Raw genomic sequence first — 17405 nt, 5'->3', positions numbered from 1 at the left:
ATCAGGGAGGGGAGGTGCTATAACATGGCATAACATCAAAATATCGCAACATCACACAAATTACAAGGGACAAATGTGCAATACTCTCACGATGTGCAATAAGCATTTTATTGATTGTTGTGGGTTTTTTTAATCTATTTATGCTAATATCTATATTTAATTTAATTTAAACTTTAGTATGATTTATTTTAGGGTTTTTGTTTCTTTTTAATTGTTGCTAAATTATTCTTATTTTGACTCAGAGAAATGTGCAAAAATTCCAGTGTACCTGTACTGTGATGTACCTGTGCAAATGGCAATAAATTCTATTCTATTCTATTCTATTCTATGTGTCTTTATTGTCTACAGCAGTACATGTGCATGTTGGGAAAGGACTATAACCAAGACTTAATTTACACAGATTCTTTGACATGTTGAATGATCAAATGTATTGTACATAAGAGGTGGAGTATATGCAGGTGTTTTCCCACCCGTTGGCAAGTGGATGTAGTACTCTTTAAAAAAACGATACATAGTGGTGCCCATCTTGCCGAAGAACACTGCAACAAATTATATTTTATGCAATCTATGCTCTTAAATGTAGCATGTTTCCTTTATAAAATAGTTCTATTCTCTTTATGTTTTTCTGCACTGACTGACATTTATGTTGTTAGGATTCACTTTGAAAAAAGTCCGCCTTTCACTGCAATTCTTCCTCCCTTGCCAGTCACACCCCCACCCATATCTGTCTGCTCCATGCCTGGCCAGTGCGTAGCGGTTTTCCAGAGATTCAGGAGACTGCAGTACGTTTCTCTGCCAGTGTGATCTACATTTTGAGCTCCAGCCTTCAGCATATCCCAGCATGCAAGACAAAATTGCCTGTTGTTTCCCACCTCACCGGCAGTACTGAGGCTTGGGCTACAGCACAGTGGAGTGAATGTTGCTCTATCTTGTTTTTCAACCAGACAGTAACGCAAATCTTCTAGCATATCACTATCAGCGGAGAAGCAGACAGAGCTCTGGTGGGTCTCCAGCAGGGCAAACAGAGTCCAGGACCACATCATTGACTTTTGGAAATCAGTTGCAGACAGCAGGTTGAACCAATCAGTATTTTTTGATGCATTTTGTGTAGACTATCAGCTAGCATAAAGGATCAACAATCTACTCTCGACCTGATTGCCTGGCTGTTAAGATCGACAAATGCCTCTATGAGAGAAAGACAGAGAAAAAGCTTGGTTCAGGTCATCACCCAGTTTCCAGAGATGCTCACTTCACATGAATCCTCTGAAACAGACCTCCTCACCCACCTTGTTGCTTGATGCTGCTATCCTGCACCCATGGAGGAACCCATTGGGGTGACACAGATGCACCTCACTCTCAAGTAATGACAGTGTTGCATCAAGGAGAGCCGTTGCATCTCATGTCCCACCCGGGTCACTTATCACCTCCAGTTCGATAAAGGGTTAGCTCACGAGTGAAGAAGAGGGTCCTGGTGAGCCAAATTTACATTATTGATAATCCCTCTTGCCATTTGCCCAGTGTAATCCCGTCCTCTCCGTCTGTGTCATACTCACATTGTTGGTGGATTCTGGTGCCAATGCAAACTTAATGGATGCCAGCCTTGCCAGAGAGTTTTGCCTGAATTCTGTACCTCTGACAAAGCTCCTAGAAGCCATGACCCTTGACAGCAACCTCCTCAGACGACTGACCGACCACACCACTTCGGTAACTCTCACATTCCCCGAATAACAGAGAGAGATTTAGCTTTTACCTGGTTTCACCATATTCACCAATTCACCATAGCACCCTCTCATTTTGGGATACCCCTGGTTCCAGAGCCACAATCCCAAATCCTCAATTGGCTCACCAGCTCAGTGACCTGCTGAAATAAAACCTGCTCCTGCTTCTTTTGTACTTAGTGAAAACATCAATATCTCATCATAAAATGCTGGCAATAGAGACATATTTCTACAGTTATGTTGGGGGAAGCAGTATATGAACCAAGATGTTCTCCTCTGCCTCTGCATCTGTGCCCTTCTAGCTCTCTCTCCCTCTCTGTGCTCTCTGCCTCCGACAGCATGGATCCACAATCACCTGGGAGAGAAGACAGCTGCACCACTCTTCATAAAGCCCAGCTCTTCACTCCACTCTGCACCACATTATAGACTCCACTTGAACAGTCAGTTGATCAAGTCTCAGTAATTCTATTGCTTATATGAAAGGAAAAGTTCATTCTTGTTTGCTCTGCCAGCAGTTCTCTGTCAGTCTGCCCTGTTGTCTGTCTGTCTGCCCGCCCTGACCAAGCCGCTGTGACACTGGCTTACTTTGGGTCACAGTCACACTCCTGGATTCTGCCTGCCGCCTCTAGTGGTGTGCCTCTGTCCACACCAGCATGTCTCCTGGATCGTCACTCCCGGTGCCTTTCTGCCCCCCTCTTTCCTGAGTTGTCATCCCTGTGAGTTCAGCCATTTACTTGATCTTAGTTTACAGGGTGGGGAAGCAAAAATGTCCTATTGACAAATTTGAATGTCCTGCCCAAACGGCGAGGGTAATCAAAACAATTAAAATCAAAGTTCCTTACCTTTAACCAATCTTTATAGTATTTGTCAGACCTCGGTGCATTGTGAAGTGAGCAAGCAACAAGCAAAACACAATAGGGTTTATGATCTCCTGGATGCCCAAATCCCTCAGAAGGACATTGCCAAGATTGTTGGCATCAGTGAGAGAACCATTCGCCACATCCAGCATGCCAGACAATCCAGTTTGGGCACCAAGAGATCTCCAGATGGTTCTGGGAGTCTTGGGCTCAGATGGTAATAAGATGCCCCCCTACTTCTTCAAGCCAGATCAGAAAATTGGGGCTGATGTGTACTACAAAGTTCTGAGATACACCATTTTGCCCTGGCTGAAGGCCACCTACCCTGACAACAACTATGTGTGGCATAAAGATGGGGCTCCTGCTCACACATCAATCAAGGTCCAAAAGTTCTGTGAGTAGAATATGGTGAACTTCTGGCCTAAAGGCATTTGGCCCCCGAGCTCACCTGATCTAAGCCCCCTGGATTTTTTGTGATGGGGCGCCACTGAGTTGAGGACTAATGCCACCCCTCATGCCAATATGGATTTACTTAAGGCTGCATTCTCCAGGGAATGGGAGGCCTACCAGAGGATATCAGGAGGGCCTGTGCCTCTTTCCTAGGCTGTATAGAGGCCTTCATCATGGCTGATGGACGACATATTGAGTAAACATGTTCTGAAAGCTTTAAATTTGTGTTCTTCAAGAAATCAGTTCAAAATTCCAAAAAATAAAAAAGTTATACCCGTTTATAGTTGTTTTTACCTGACAAGACATTTTTGCTTCCCCACCCTGTATAACCCTTTTCAGTTTAGTTCTTCTGTATAGTTTTGTATTGTTAGTTTCTGATTGATTCAGGATTTAATTCAATTACTAATTTTTGACTGAAGTTTGGTTACTTTGGCCCGTTCCCCTCCTTAGGCAGTTTGTTCATTCATTTCCAGTCATGGAAACAAATATTAGACCACCCTTGTTTTCTTCAATTTCTTGTTCATTTTTAACGCCTAGTACCACTAAAAGTATATTACCTGAAGAATACAATGAACAAAACAAAAAAATATAGCTGATTACATAATACTTTATGTCCTATTTGACATGCTTGAACTTAATTGTATTCCCAGGGTATATAAGAGGCCATTTCATGTCATAAGCAGTACTGCACATGCAAAGGTCCAGAGTGGTTTTCTGCTGACATTCAAGCCGCAGCACAATTCAGAAGTTATCAGCTCTCACATAATGCCTAAAACATACAAATTATGTGAAGCCACAAAGGCAGCCATCTTGGCATTGCTGGAAATTAGCATGAATGAGAGACAGATAGCAAAAAATTGAAGATCTCCAAGACAGCCATTCATTACACCAAGAAAAAACAAGCCAAACTTGGTGCTACCAAGTTGCTAGCTGGTCACGGCAGGAAATGTCTTTCTACCCCACGAGATGACAGTGCACTCATCCATTCTTGTGTCAGGAATCATCCTCAGATCTTCAGGGACCTTAAAAATGAGTGGGCACTGTGGAGAAATGTGACTTGTTGGGCAAGGACAGTTAGAAAGTGACTTCTTGAGGCTGGTCTGAAGTCACACAGGGCAGGAAGAAGCCCTTCATCAACAAAGGGCAGAAGAAAGCCCAGTTACTCTTTGCTGGGTCACAAGGATTTGATTGTTGATGATTGGGCGAAGGTTCTCTTTAATGATAAATCCAAATTTTAAGTTGATGCCCACTCCAGTCAACTTACTGGTTAGTATAAAGCCTGGAGAAGCTACAAATCAGACTGTCTTGCTTCTACAGTAAAACATGGGGATAGATCACTGACGATCTGGGGTTGTTTCAGTATGGGTAAAACAGGACAAATACAATTATGTGAAGGACAAATGAACCAGGTCATGTCCAGGGCTACTCTTGGAAACAGTCTTCTTCCATCAGCTGGAAAACTATTTCCTGCCTCCGATGACTGGATTACCACTTGCCACAAGGCAAGGTCAGTTAAAGCCTGGATGTGTTACGTGCCTAACTTAGCCTCACCCCCTTCTGGCCATCCGCTCCACTGCCATTGTATCTCCGGTCTGTGAGGCTCTCTGCAGCTTCTGATCAGCGGACTAGGTGTAACTGCGAGGGCCTCACACCTGCAGCTTGTCCCATTATACTCCGCCGTCCTCTTTGACATAGGACATGGACCTTCCTCCCCGGACTGTCCCGGTTGGCCTGCCCACTCCCCAAGGAGTGCTCAGCGTCCTACAGTCATGATCCACTAAGTGCTGTGAGTGTCAATGCATACCCCCTTGACTGCCGCCCGCCTGGAGCCTGCTTCCCCCTCCTCCCTCTCTAATTGTGAGCTTCAGGCCATAGTTGGTAGTTGGCATTATTGTTGCTTTTTTTTTAGTTTGATGAAAAAAACCTGTGTGAATTTGACCTGCCTGCCACCTGCTCTGAGTGCTTTTCACTTTGGATTCACCACTTGCCCCCTACCATAACAGGATGGAGAACCAGAACATTCAAACCATGCCTTGGCCTGCTCAATCACCAGAAAGAAACACCAGGAAAATATGCTTCGTGCCTAATCAAAAATAAATGCCACTTTTTTTTTTCTGTAAAGTTTTTGCATGTAGTAGTCTATATGCATAGCTGGCAAACTAGTCAACTATTTGCTCCTCACACCTAAAAAAGGGGTCTTTTAAATCATTCCAAAAAAGAAGCAAATTCATTACTTATGCCCTCATGTTTTGATATTCATAAGGATTAATCATTAACTATCACAAGAAATTGATCTATGCACATATTTTATCCTCATATGTTCTATCATTGTATTGTACTTTCACTACTATAGCTTCAATGAAGCAGTATGATTTATAACTGCATGACATTTGTATGGAAGGTCTGGCTAGCCAGCATCTTAAATGTTTTCAGTCTTTCAAGGTGATATTGCTACAACATGTATTCCTTTCATTGAACTGCCTGTTCTTTGTTGGTGAGGATGTGTCCTTCAGATACCTCAGTACCTGTGAAATCAGCTCCTGCATTGTTTCCTTCTCTCTAGTCTCTGCGGTTGCCATGGCCACACAGCGAGCTACGGAGGCAAGTGGAAAAAGCTGAACCATTAACATCACCGACGTCAGTGGCCATAGACCGATGTCTTCATAGAACAGTTGCGGCCCTCCCTCCGGTTACTGCTGCTAATTTTCTTCAGCGAGCACCTTAGCTCCTTCCAGTGCTCTCTTTAATGCATGATTTAGCTGACACTTCAGCCAGTTTCACTTAAACCCAGATTAGCACTTCAGATTATTCTTCAATACAATATTTCACATTTAAAGAATTACCACTTGTAGACATTTTGACATACTAATCATTAATCAGTCCACCAATGACACTGTTTCCTTGGGGGAAAAAAGATCTGTGTTGAGTATTTTGCCTGTTTGTATAAAAAAGTAACTACCAAAAATAGCTTCAGGGTTATCTGCTCCCATATTTTGATTGTGGTCACAGTGAACCTTGATATTCCAGATGACAGGCTGACATATGTATTGAGTTAAATTGTGCTTGTGCTGCTCTTTAGTTTGAATGTTTGCATTTTTGCCACTCAGACTCAAAGTGGAGTTACAAAGTTGGAGTATGTAAGTCCTTGTTTTTAACACTCCATTTACATAAATTTTACTGTCTTTGTTTCACCTCAGTGGACAAATGCACTTCCTATCTTTCACACAGACGAACTATGACGTCACTGTGGTAAAACTTCCCCCCGCTGACTAAAGTTAAGATCTGATCATCCCTCTTTGAGCCATTTAAACTGGAAGTAATCAATCTTTTTTTCCCCTGACATATGTACTTAAATGACCTTGTTGACAAATGTAGGCCTTCATTCATTCTCAAATGCATTCTGTTAGAAGGATGAATAGTAGTGAGAGGTGGAAAAAGAGGTGGGGAGGGATCGAAGAGTGGGAAAGACCATTTTCTAATGTAGCTGGGTTTGACAGAGTATGTCCTTGCTGGAACAGCTAACGATGAATGACATGCATCAAGATGTGCTACATTAACCAGAGATAGAAGGTGGCAATGCGAGAAAGAATGAGAAAAGAGGATAGAGCAAGAAAGAGAAAGCTTTTAAATGTCATTTGTCTTGTCTTTATATAGTTCCTCGGCTCAGTTGCTGTTGTTCTGTCAGGTGAACTTGTACTCGCCTCCCTCCCTTTGTCTTGATTCTTTCCCCATATTCTCCTCTTTCTACTGGACAACATCTCCTCTATTTTACATCTCTTCATACATCTTTGTCTGCTCCCCACTCCAACACATTCTTCTGTTTTCAACCACATTTCCATCTGGCATCCAATCGTTTTCCTCTCTTTTATCACTTTTCCATGTCCAGTTGCTTCTTTTTTCCACCTTTTAGTCTGTGTAACCTCCATTTTGAAGAGTTTTTAACTATTGTCACTTGAGTAAACACTGCCATTGGGATAAATACAACATCTGATAACAACCTTTGTCAGGACCACTGCTCCTGTTGGACAGTCCTGTCTTTTTCTCTCTCTCTCTCCCTCTTTCTCTCTCTGGGTGTGGTTGTGATTGAGTGAATGCTGATTGCAGGAGTGAAGACAGCTGCACAGGAGTATGAGTCACCTGCACTTAAACATCCACCTTCTGCTATTTAAGCCGGGTTCAGACACCTCATTGCCAGAATGTAGACTGCAATACTCAGTCAGTCTTGCTCTGGTCTCCCAGTGAATGTTGTTAGCTCCTAAAAATACCTTGGCTAACATTTGTTTGCTTTGCCTCCAACTCTCTGACCTGTCGCCTGCCTTTTCCCTTTCCTGTCACAGTGGAGAGGATTCATAGCCTACACTCCAGTCAAACCATCTCCTCTGGCCTCTGCACACTCACCTTCATGGAGAAAGCAACACACCCTGCTCTTTCACGGCCAACCCTGATCTGCTCAGCTCAATTTACCAACTGCTTTCCTGCAAGTCCTGGTTCCTGATTCCAGCCTCTTGCCTCAAAAGCTTTGCTGGACTTGATTGTCCAGACCAGCCCCTGAACCTTGGCAGCTAAGACTTAATTTTGTCTTATCACACATGTAAACTGTGCACAGATTGGAGCATGTACAGGCCACTTACACAGCATTCCCTGTGTCATGGCAAATTGTCAAAATTAGCCAGCCATCATTTACACAACCTCCAACATTTGCAGAGCATTTTCATAACTTTTGATCACCCATGCCTGGTGTACATCCTGGCCAAATTAGAGCTCTGACAGGGTTACCTTGTTTGAGTTTATAGCTTTTGAAAATATGCAAAAAATTGGTCCAAAATGAAACACATAATTCAAAATGCCTGACTTCCTGTTGTGTTTTGGGCATGGGCATCAATTGCATTTTTGTGCATCTTGACGAGATGCATATGCCTGCCAAATTTCATAGTTTTAGGTGACACGTAATGGCTGTAGTTACTGGTTGGAATTTTCCAGGTGGCACTACTGAGTTATTTTGGCTTACACCTATGGAACTGATGAGGGTCTGACTCTAATTACAAATGTAAAGTTTGAGACAGATTGGAGCATGTACAGGCCAGTTAGCATTTCCTGTGTGCTGATGAATTGTTGAAATTCCATAAGCCACTATTTCCACACCGTCAGACTTTTGTGGAGTATTTTGTTAACTTTTCATTACCCATGCGTGATTTACCCTGTTTGAGTTTATAGCGTTTGAAAATGTGCAAAAAAATGGTCCAAAATCGTCCAAAATATGACACATAATTCAAAATGGCTGACCTCCTGTTCTGCTTTAGATATCGTTGTCAATTACATTTTTGTGCATCGTGACGAGTTACATGTGTATACCAAATTTCATAGCAGTAGGTGACATGTAGTGGCCATAGTTCCTGTTTGAAATTTTCCAGGTGGTGCTATTGAGGCATATTAGCATACACGTGTGCAATTTCCCTAAAATATGAAATTTTTCACCTGTTCTGATGTGTGTGCAAAGTTTCACACATTTTCGAGTATTCTGAGGGCTTTAAAAGTCCTAATGAAAAGCCCACCAAAGAAAGAAAAAAGAGAAAACAAATAATTCCTTGCATTCCAAGAGTGTTCTTGCACCATTGGTGCTCAGACCCTAATAAACCTGTTACTATCCTCCAGACAGTAACCTGCCAGGGTGTGTTGTTGAGGCAGCACGACCAAACCTTAAGAGCTCCAATAAAGAATAACAAAGCCATGCTTAATCCGATCAGTTCACTTAAAGGAGAAATTACTTCACTTTCAACTCAGATTCTTCAGCTTAGCCCAGGCCAGTCCAGAGAACCTCGACTGTACATTCTCCATCTGCCACCTCTGTGGTACCTGACCCCAGTCTTAGTTTGGTTCAGTCACCCCTTGAGCCATTTGTTCCGGTGCTTGAGCATTATGATAGAGATCTGGGTACATCCAAGGCCTTCCTAACTCAGTGGTCATTAATTTCTGAATAGCAGTCTTTGTCCTATTCTACCGATCACTCCTGCATAGCTTATCTAATAGGGTTGTTGAAAGGTGCAGCCTTTGATTGGGGTTCAGCTGTCTGGAATGGGCAATCAGAGATCGGGAACTCATATGAAGCCTTCACTCAGGAGATAAGTAAAGTGTTTGACCACCCATTCTGAGACAAGGATGCCTCTAGCCATTTTTTCCACCTATACCAGGACTCTTGCAGTATGGCAGAGATGGCAGTGGAATTTAGAACTCTTGCTGCTGAGTCAGGGTGGAATGACGAGGTCCTCCAGGGAGCCTTCTTGAAAGCCCTCAATGACCCTGTAAAGCAGGGGTGTCAAACTCAGTTCTTGGAGGGCCACTATCCTGCATGTTTTAGATGTTTCCCTCTTCCAACACACCTGATTCAAATGATCAGCTTATCATCAAGCTCAGCAGAAGCCTGATAACGAGCCTGATCATTTGAATCAGGTGTGTTGGAAGAGGGAAACATCTAAAACATGCAGGATAGTGGCCTCCAGGAACGGATCTTGACACCCCATCTGTAAAAGAAGGGTTTGCCTGCCAAGATTAACCTAACATTCTGGATGAGCTGATTTCCCTTTCCATACACACTGATAAGAGACTTCATGAACACCAGAGAGAATGGAATGCAAGTTCCCTACCACAGACAGGCTGCAGGTGAACCCCTTCTTGTCCCTGCCCTGCTCCACCTCGTCCAGGCTACTCACTTGTAAGCCATATTGACCTTGAACCCATGCAGATTGGATGAACCCAACTGTCACCTGAGGCTATAGCATGTCGAAGAGAGTCCAACACCTGTCTGTATTGTGGGAGGCTCAGTCACTACTCGTCGTGAATGATGTGTTAAGAGATATGATCAACAGATTTGTCTTTGTATATCTGAATAATATTTTGATCTTCTCTCAGACAAACAACCACAGAGGTTTCTTTGCCAACTTCTGCCATCGTTTCATAAAGGATTGCAGAAAGATTGCCATGATCCCTGTTCTGGCCCCTGTCTTTCTCCCTATTTCCCCATCTTCCTCTTACTTTCTTCCTCAACTTTCTCCATCTCATCCTCTCTCTTATTCTGTCTCTCCCTTTCTCTCTGTTTCTCTTCCTCTCACCCTCACTCACCCTCTCTTTCTCCCTCTAGCAGATCTGCTCTGTCTGCTACCCGCTGATCACAGCTATTGGAGATGGGTGCAGAGATTGGCTCACCTGCATGTAATCACCCCACTCAATAAAAGCCTAGTTCAGTCATCCACTCACTGCCAGACCATAGACACCCATTCACATTCCTGCCGGTCTCCGAGCTGTCTACCATCTGTTGTCCCCAAACCGCTGCTGCTTGGTGTCAGCGCATTCGTTTACTTGCTATAATGAGGAATCCTGAGTCCCAATTATCCTTTATGAATATTTAATATTCATTGGATAACTGAAAGCATGTGCATAGAAGCTCTTGGTTTGGGAAACCACAATTCTCTGTGACTACTACACAAGAATGTTGCCGTAGCCAATTTCCCCAAAAAGGATGCCTAACTTAACATTACAGAGTTTTTTTGTTTTTGTTTTTGTTTTTTTAAGAGAATGTGCTTCTATGTGATTGGTCTATTGTTCTGAAGACCACGGCAAGCTCCCGCTGTCTGGCCACTAGAGGCGCTGTGGCGCTGCATCTAGGCCGGACGGCAAGTGGAAGAAGAAGACGGGCAGCGCTCAGTCCGGGCATGTTAACGGTTGTTGTGAGTCATCGTTTAGATCTGCGTGTGCATCCAGAGAAAATGTAAGTTGTTGGTTATGTTTATGAAGCTTATTGCATTTATGTTGTTGCAACGATGCATTTAAGAGTGTCTGCTGATGGCATTTTCTTTGATTATTTATGTTGGAGAATACTTTATTTTTGTGTGTTTAATATAATGTGTGATATATTTGTGAATTTCACTGATGTTATGGGCCAAATTCTTCCTTGTTCTTTATGTGTGAGCTTGGCTGTATTTATTTGTGCCCTTTAGAACAGAAGTTGTGGATGTTGGTTTGTGTTTAGATGAGTAGATAATTACTCAATTGTGATGTACGAATTTTGTATAGGTTTGTAATACTAGCTCTATCTAATTTCAGAACCACACGCAGATATAAATGCAGAGTCCTGTGAATTGCATGATGGCACAATAAAGACGACTGAGATCATCAGCTGTGCTCTGCATTTTATTAAACTCCTTGGAGAACTTTGAGCATCCTGACGGATGCACACTCCGCGATTGTGCTAAACTCCGGCTATCAAGCATAATAATTGATCCTCCGCAACATATGGTCCTTCGAGCTGGATAAGATAATTACGAAGTGATAATGGCTTATGTTCCCCCAAGTGAAGATACACGCCCGTTCAGACAAATGCGTCAACCAGGATGGATGGATGATTATGAAGGGTACATCCTACCACAGGCTATGGAGAATGCAGCACTTGCCTCCACGGTAAGACCTGGGAGCAGAGAGAGAGAGGGATCTGCCGAGATGACACCTCTCATACACCGATCACAGTACTCACAGCACCCAGCTGAGTCAGGCCAGACGTCTCTCAGCCATATTGGAGCTGCAGCACCAGCTTATGTGAGCACACCTCGGCCATCTCAGGGCCCACCGGCGGTGATGGATCTGTTACAGCAGTTACAGGAGGATAACAGGAGATTGCATTTGATGGTGTCCGACATGAGGCGTCAGATCAACAGGAGTGGAGCAGTGCCAGTGCCCCCTCGTCTGGCACGGTTGCAGTATTTACAAGAGATTCATCGTGCTTCCAGAGGTGATGATGAAAAGCTACCATTATCACCACCAGACAGGCTACATTCGTTACCTGGGCACCCGAGCAATATGTACTATCCGGGGGACCAGGATATCTGGCCACCACCACCAGCCTCCTCAGAACCTGCACCTCCACCTCAGCAGAGTGATATGTACCACCCACCTGCAATACATCCTAACGTCAAGTCAGAGGATGACTGGCTATTACCCCCTCCACCAGTAGCCCTTTCTGACAATATTGGAGACCCCCCACAAGGACAGGATGCACTGTCAACTCAGCCTTTGGGTCTAGTGAAGGAGCTCTCAAAACGTCTGGAACAGCTGGAGGCCCGCCTGACACCAGCCCAATTTACACACGTGGACAAAATTGTTGGTACCCCTCAGTTAAAGAAGGAAAAACCCACAATTCTCACTGAAATCACTTGAAACTCACAAAAGTAACAATAAATAAAAATTTATTGAAAATTAAATAATCAAAAACAGCCATCACTTTTGAATTGTTGATTAACATAATTATTTAAAAAAACAAACTAATGAAACAGGCCTGGACAAAAATGATGGTACCTCTATAAAAGATTGAAAACTATTTGACCAGAGTGACATGATTAACTCAGGTGTGTCATTTAATTGACATCACAGGTGTTTCCAAACTCATAATCAGTCAGTCTGCCTATTTAAAGGGAGACAAGTAGTCACCCTGCTGTTTGGTGAAAAGGTGTGTACCACACTGAACATGGACAACAGAAAGCGAAGGAGAGAATTGTCCCAGGACATCCGAAAAAAAAATTATAGACAAACATCTTAAAGGTAAAGGCTATAAGACCATCTCTAAACAGCTTGAAGTTCCTGTGACAACAGTGGCTCATATTATTCAGAAGTTCAAGACCCACGGGACAGTAGCCAACCTCCCTGGACGTGGCCACAAGAGGAAAATTGATGACAAATTGAAGAGACGGATCGTTCGAATTGTATCCAAAGAGCCCAGAGCAACCTCCAAAGAAATTAAAGGTGAACTCCAAGGCCGAGGTACATCAGTGTCAGATCGCACCATTCGTCGTTGTTTGAGCCAAAGTGGACTTCATGGGAGACGACCAAGGAGGACACCACTGCTGAAAAAAACTCATAAAAAAGCCAGACTGGAATTTGCAAAAATGCATGTTGACAAGCCACAAAGCTTCTAGGAGAATGTCCTTTGGACAGATGAGACCAAACTGGAGCTTTTTGGTAAGGCACATCAACTCTATGTTCATAGACTCAAAAACCAAGCATACGAAGAAAAGAACACTGTCCCTACGGTGAAACATGGAGGAGGCTCAGTAATGTTTTGGGGCTTCTTTGCTGCATCTGGCACAGGGTGTCTTGAAAGTGTGCAAGGTACGATGAAATCTGAAGACTATCAAGGCATTCTGGAGAGAACTGTGCTGCCTAGTGTCAGAAAGCTTGGTCTCAGTCACAGGTCATGGGTCTTCCAACAGGACAACGATCCAAAACACACAGCCAAAAACACCCAAGAATGGCTGAGAGAAAAGCGTTGGACTATTCTAAAGTGGCCTTCTATGAGCCCAGATCTGAATCCCATTGAACATTTGCTTTGGACAATATCCTTCCCATTGATGCAACAGAGAGATTTAAGTACCAGGTGCTATGCGACCACCTAAAGTTCTAAGAAGCCTTACTGATAGCTGACTCATACAGTCACTCTCTTTATCCCTACTCTGACACTATGGCGTCGTTGACTAAGCATTATGGCCAACCCCACCAGCTGTCGCTACAGCAAATTACAGAGCTAATGGAGGAGCCCAGCATTCAAGCAGGGGACACCGCAGGGTTTCGGAGGTTTGCTCTGAAAGTTCGAGCCCGAGTTGGGATGTTGGAGCAATTGGGCGAAGATGGACGCATTGAACTACAGTGTGGATCCCATGTGGCTAGACTAACAAGGAAATTGCCTAAGGATCTCCGTGCTACTTTTCACCGCTACCTCTATTCCCGTAGAGATGGAGTCCCTTTGCTGATGGACTTCTCTGAGTGGCTTGAATATGAACTGGTAGTTCAGGAAGGTGGAGACAGACTCGACAAGTTGGAGGACATACAGGGCAGGTCCAAGAGAGACCGTGAGAAGGGCAGGAAACCAGTAAGGAGGACGACAACTGTACTGCATGGTGCAGCTGAACCCCCAGCCCCACAAGAGGTTCTGGACAAGCCCAAAGCCTATTGCCCCTATTGCAGCAACACTCAGCACTTTCTAGATCAGTGCCTAAACTTTAAGCAGCTGACGAAGGAACAGAAGACTACATGGGTGAAATCCAGCAACCGTTGCTGGCGCTGTGGCAGGCATCACCAAGCTGCCCAGTGCAGGTTGCAAGTTTTATGTAAGTTGTGCAAGGGAAAGCATCTGGAGGCCTTGCATGAGGTGAACCTCCGGGCCGCCCAGAATGAAAGACGGTTCTGGAGCAAAGGACGGTGCGAGTTGATGTGGAAGGAGTACACCGATATGCTACCCCACTGTTGCGGGTGAGGAACATGCCCACTCTTTGAGCACAACCCGAAGCGGTGCTACCCAGTCTCCATGAAACAGAAAAACGCTTAAGCAGAGATCCAATGAAGGCTGAGGCCTACCAGGCTGATATGACAAAGCTGGAGAAGGCAGGCTACACCGTCAAAGTAGAGCAAGAGCAGGTGAGGGACACCAAAGAGTCTTGGTTCATCCCTCATCATTTAGTGACACATAACAAGAAGAACTGTGTTGTGTTCAACTGTTCCTTCACCTATAAGGGACAGAACCTTATTGAGCTGCTGTTGCCCAAACCTAGCCTCATCTCTTCTAGGAGTCCTGTTGCAATTTAGGGAACATTCCACTGCCGTCAGTAGCGACATAAAGGGAATGTTCCACCAGGTGAGACTGCTACCTGAAGACCGGCCTCTTCTACGCTTCCTCTGGCGCAACCTGCAGAGAGACTCCAAACCCAGCGTATACGAGTGGCAGGTCCTTCCATTCGAGACTACTTGTTCGCCATGTTGTGCCATATACGCTCTGCAGCGACACGTGCAGGACCACAGCCAACCGGGAGACGAAGTCCGTGAGTCCATTGAGAAGCATTTTTATGTTGACAACTGGCTGCAGAGCTATTCTTCACCAGATGAGGCAAAATCCCTCATCGATAAGCTCAGAGGGCTGTTAATGGAGGGAGGCTTCGAGCTGCGACAGTGGGCAAGCAACGCGCCAGATCAGATGTCATCAGCCACCTGCCCAAGGAACTCAGGTCTGATAGCAGTGAACAGTGGGTTAACTACATAGGCATGGACCCACAGGAGCCAGCCTTGGGACTGCGTTGGCTATGCAACTCTGACACACTACGTTACAAGTCATGACCACCAGAGTGTTCTCCTCCCACTATGAGGAATATCTATAGAGTATTGTCGAGCCAATATGATCCAATCGGGTTCCTCATACCATTCACTACGAGGGCCAAGGTGCTGATCCAGCAGTTATGGGACAAGAAGCGTGAGTGGGATGACCCCCTGCTGCCTGGGAAACTGCTTGCAGCATGGCAAAGCTGGGAAGACAAGCTGCAATACCTCAGCAACATCAAATTGCCTCACTGCTATGTGAGCCCAGCCATGGACCGTGCCGTGAGCACACGGGAGGTGCACATCTTCTGTGATGCATCACAGCGGGCATATGGCAGTGTGGCTTACCTGCACACTGAAGATGTAGCTGGGAATGTTGAGGTGGCGTTCCTGGCAGCTCGCTCCAGAGTGGCCCCCAAGCGTCAGCTCTCAATGCCACGCCTGGAGCTGTGTGCCGCCCTCACCGGCGCTCAGCTGGCAAATCTGCTCGATCGTGAACTTACGTTAGTGGTGTCCAGGACTGTCATGTGGACAGAGTCCACAACAGTCCTTGCATGGATCCAATCGGACTCCTGCTGCTTCAAGGTGTTTGTTGGAACTCGCATTGCAGAAATCCAAGAGTTGACAGAGAGCCAGGCCTGGCACTACGTGGAGACTTCAGAGAACCCCGCAGATGACCTGACACGGGGAAAGACACTACAAGCTCTTACAGGCACGACTGATGGTCTGATGGGCCCCTATTCCTGCGGCTACCGCCAGATCAATGGCCAGCACATCCAATCACAGGGAGTGATGACATCAGTGGAGAGTTTGGAAGCCCTACCACCTGCCTGGTTGCGATAGTATCTACTGTTGACAACCCCCTGCCTGATCCCCAACAGTTCGACAGTTTCAGCACCTTAGTGAAAGCAACAGCAAGGTCGCTTCATGGGGCGGCCACCGAGGCTGAAGAGGCTCCAACAGCTGAGGAGTTAGGGAGGCGGAACTCTGCCTACTGCGATCTGCTCAAAGAGACAGCTTCTCGGAAGAAATCCAGTGTCTGACTGCTGAGAAGCGAGTCCCTTCATCCAGCTGATTAATCATGCTGGCTCCAGAATATGATGCCTCACTTAATCTAATACGTGTTGGTGGTCGGTTGCGGTGCTGTCAGGGTCTAGAAAATGATGTGATCTACCCTGTGGTCCTTGGCCCAAGGCACATTGTCACCAAGCTGCTCATTCAACAAGTGGATAATGATCTGAAGCATCCTGGAGCAGAGCGCCTTTTCGCTGAGCTGAAAAGGAAGTTCTGGACATGAGGCTGTAAAGGGGGAGCAGCACTCGTGCCCCAAGTGCCAGAGATGGAGAGCCAATCCTGTTAACCCTAAGATGGCAGACCTGCCACCTGCGTGACTTCGACTACATCAACCAGCCTTTTTTTCAACAGGGATCAACTGTTTCAGTCCAGTGCAGGTTAAGATTGGTCGTCGAAGTGAGAAACGCTGGGGCTTGCTATTCAAGTGTCTAACCACAAGAGCAGTCCACATTGAAGTGCTGTCCACCATCAGTGCGGATTCATTCTTGATGGCGTTCAGGAGATTCATCTCCCGCCGTGGGAAACCATCAGAGTTGCTCTCTGACCAGGGCACCAATTTCAGAGGTGGACACAGGGAACTCCAAGAGGCCTTTAATGCTATGAGTCCTTCCCTTAAAGCCCAGTTGGCAGAACATCAGATAAACTTCCACTTCAATCCCCCCAGCGCCCCTCATTTTGGCGGCTCCTGGGAGAGGGACATAAGGTCTATCAAGGCCGCACTAACCGCTACCTTGGGCTCACAAGTCATCAATGAAGAGGTGCTGACCACTGCGTTGACTGAAATTGAGGGCATTCTAAACTCTAAGCCCCTAGGCTATGTATCATCCGATGTGGCCGACCCAGACCCGGTTACCCCCAACCTGTTGTTGATGGGGCGGCCAGACCCCTCCCTACCTCAGGCAGTGTACCATGACTCAGAGCTGCTTGGAGGATCAGCCAGGTGTTGTCTGACCGCTTCTGGACGCAGTTCCTGCGCCACTATCTTCCTACACTGCAAACTTGATCTAAGTGGCAGTCCGACGCAACAGCCTTGCAGATGAACACTATTGTACTGATTGTTGACCCACAACTGCCCAGAGCATCGTGGCCTGTGGGGAAAATCATCAAGGTGTTCCCTGGAGCTGATGGCCTGGTTCGCACGGCAGAGGTTGAGGTCAAAGGTTGTATTTAAATTAGACCC

This window comes from Acanthochromis polyacanthus, chromosome 20 (assembly GCF_021347895.1).
Source record: "Acanthochromis polyacanthus isolate Apoly-LR-REF ecotype Palm Island chromosome 20, KAUST_Apoly_ChrSc, whole genome shotgun sequence".
Classification (NCBI taxonomy): Eukaryota; Metazoa; Chordata; class Actinopteri; family Pomacentridae; genus Acanthochromis; species Acanthochromis polyacanthus.
Note: the sequence above shows the minus strand (reverse complement) of the source record.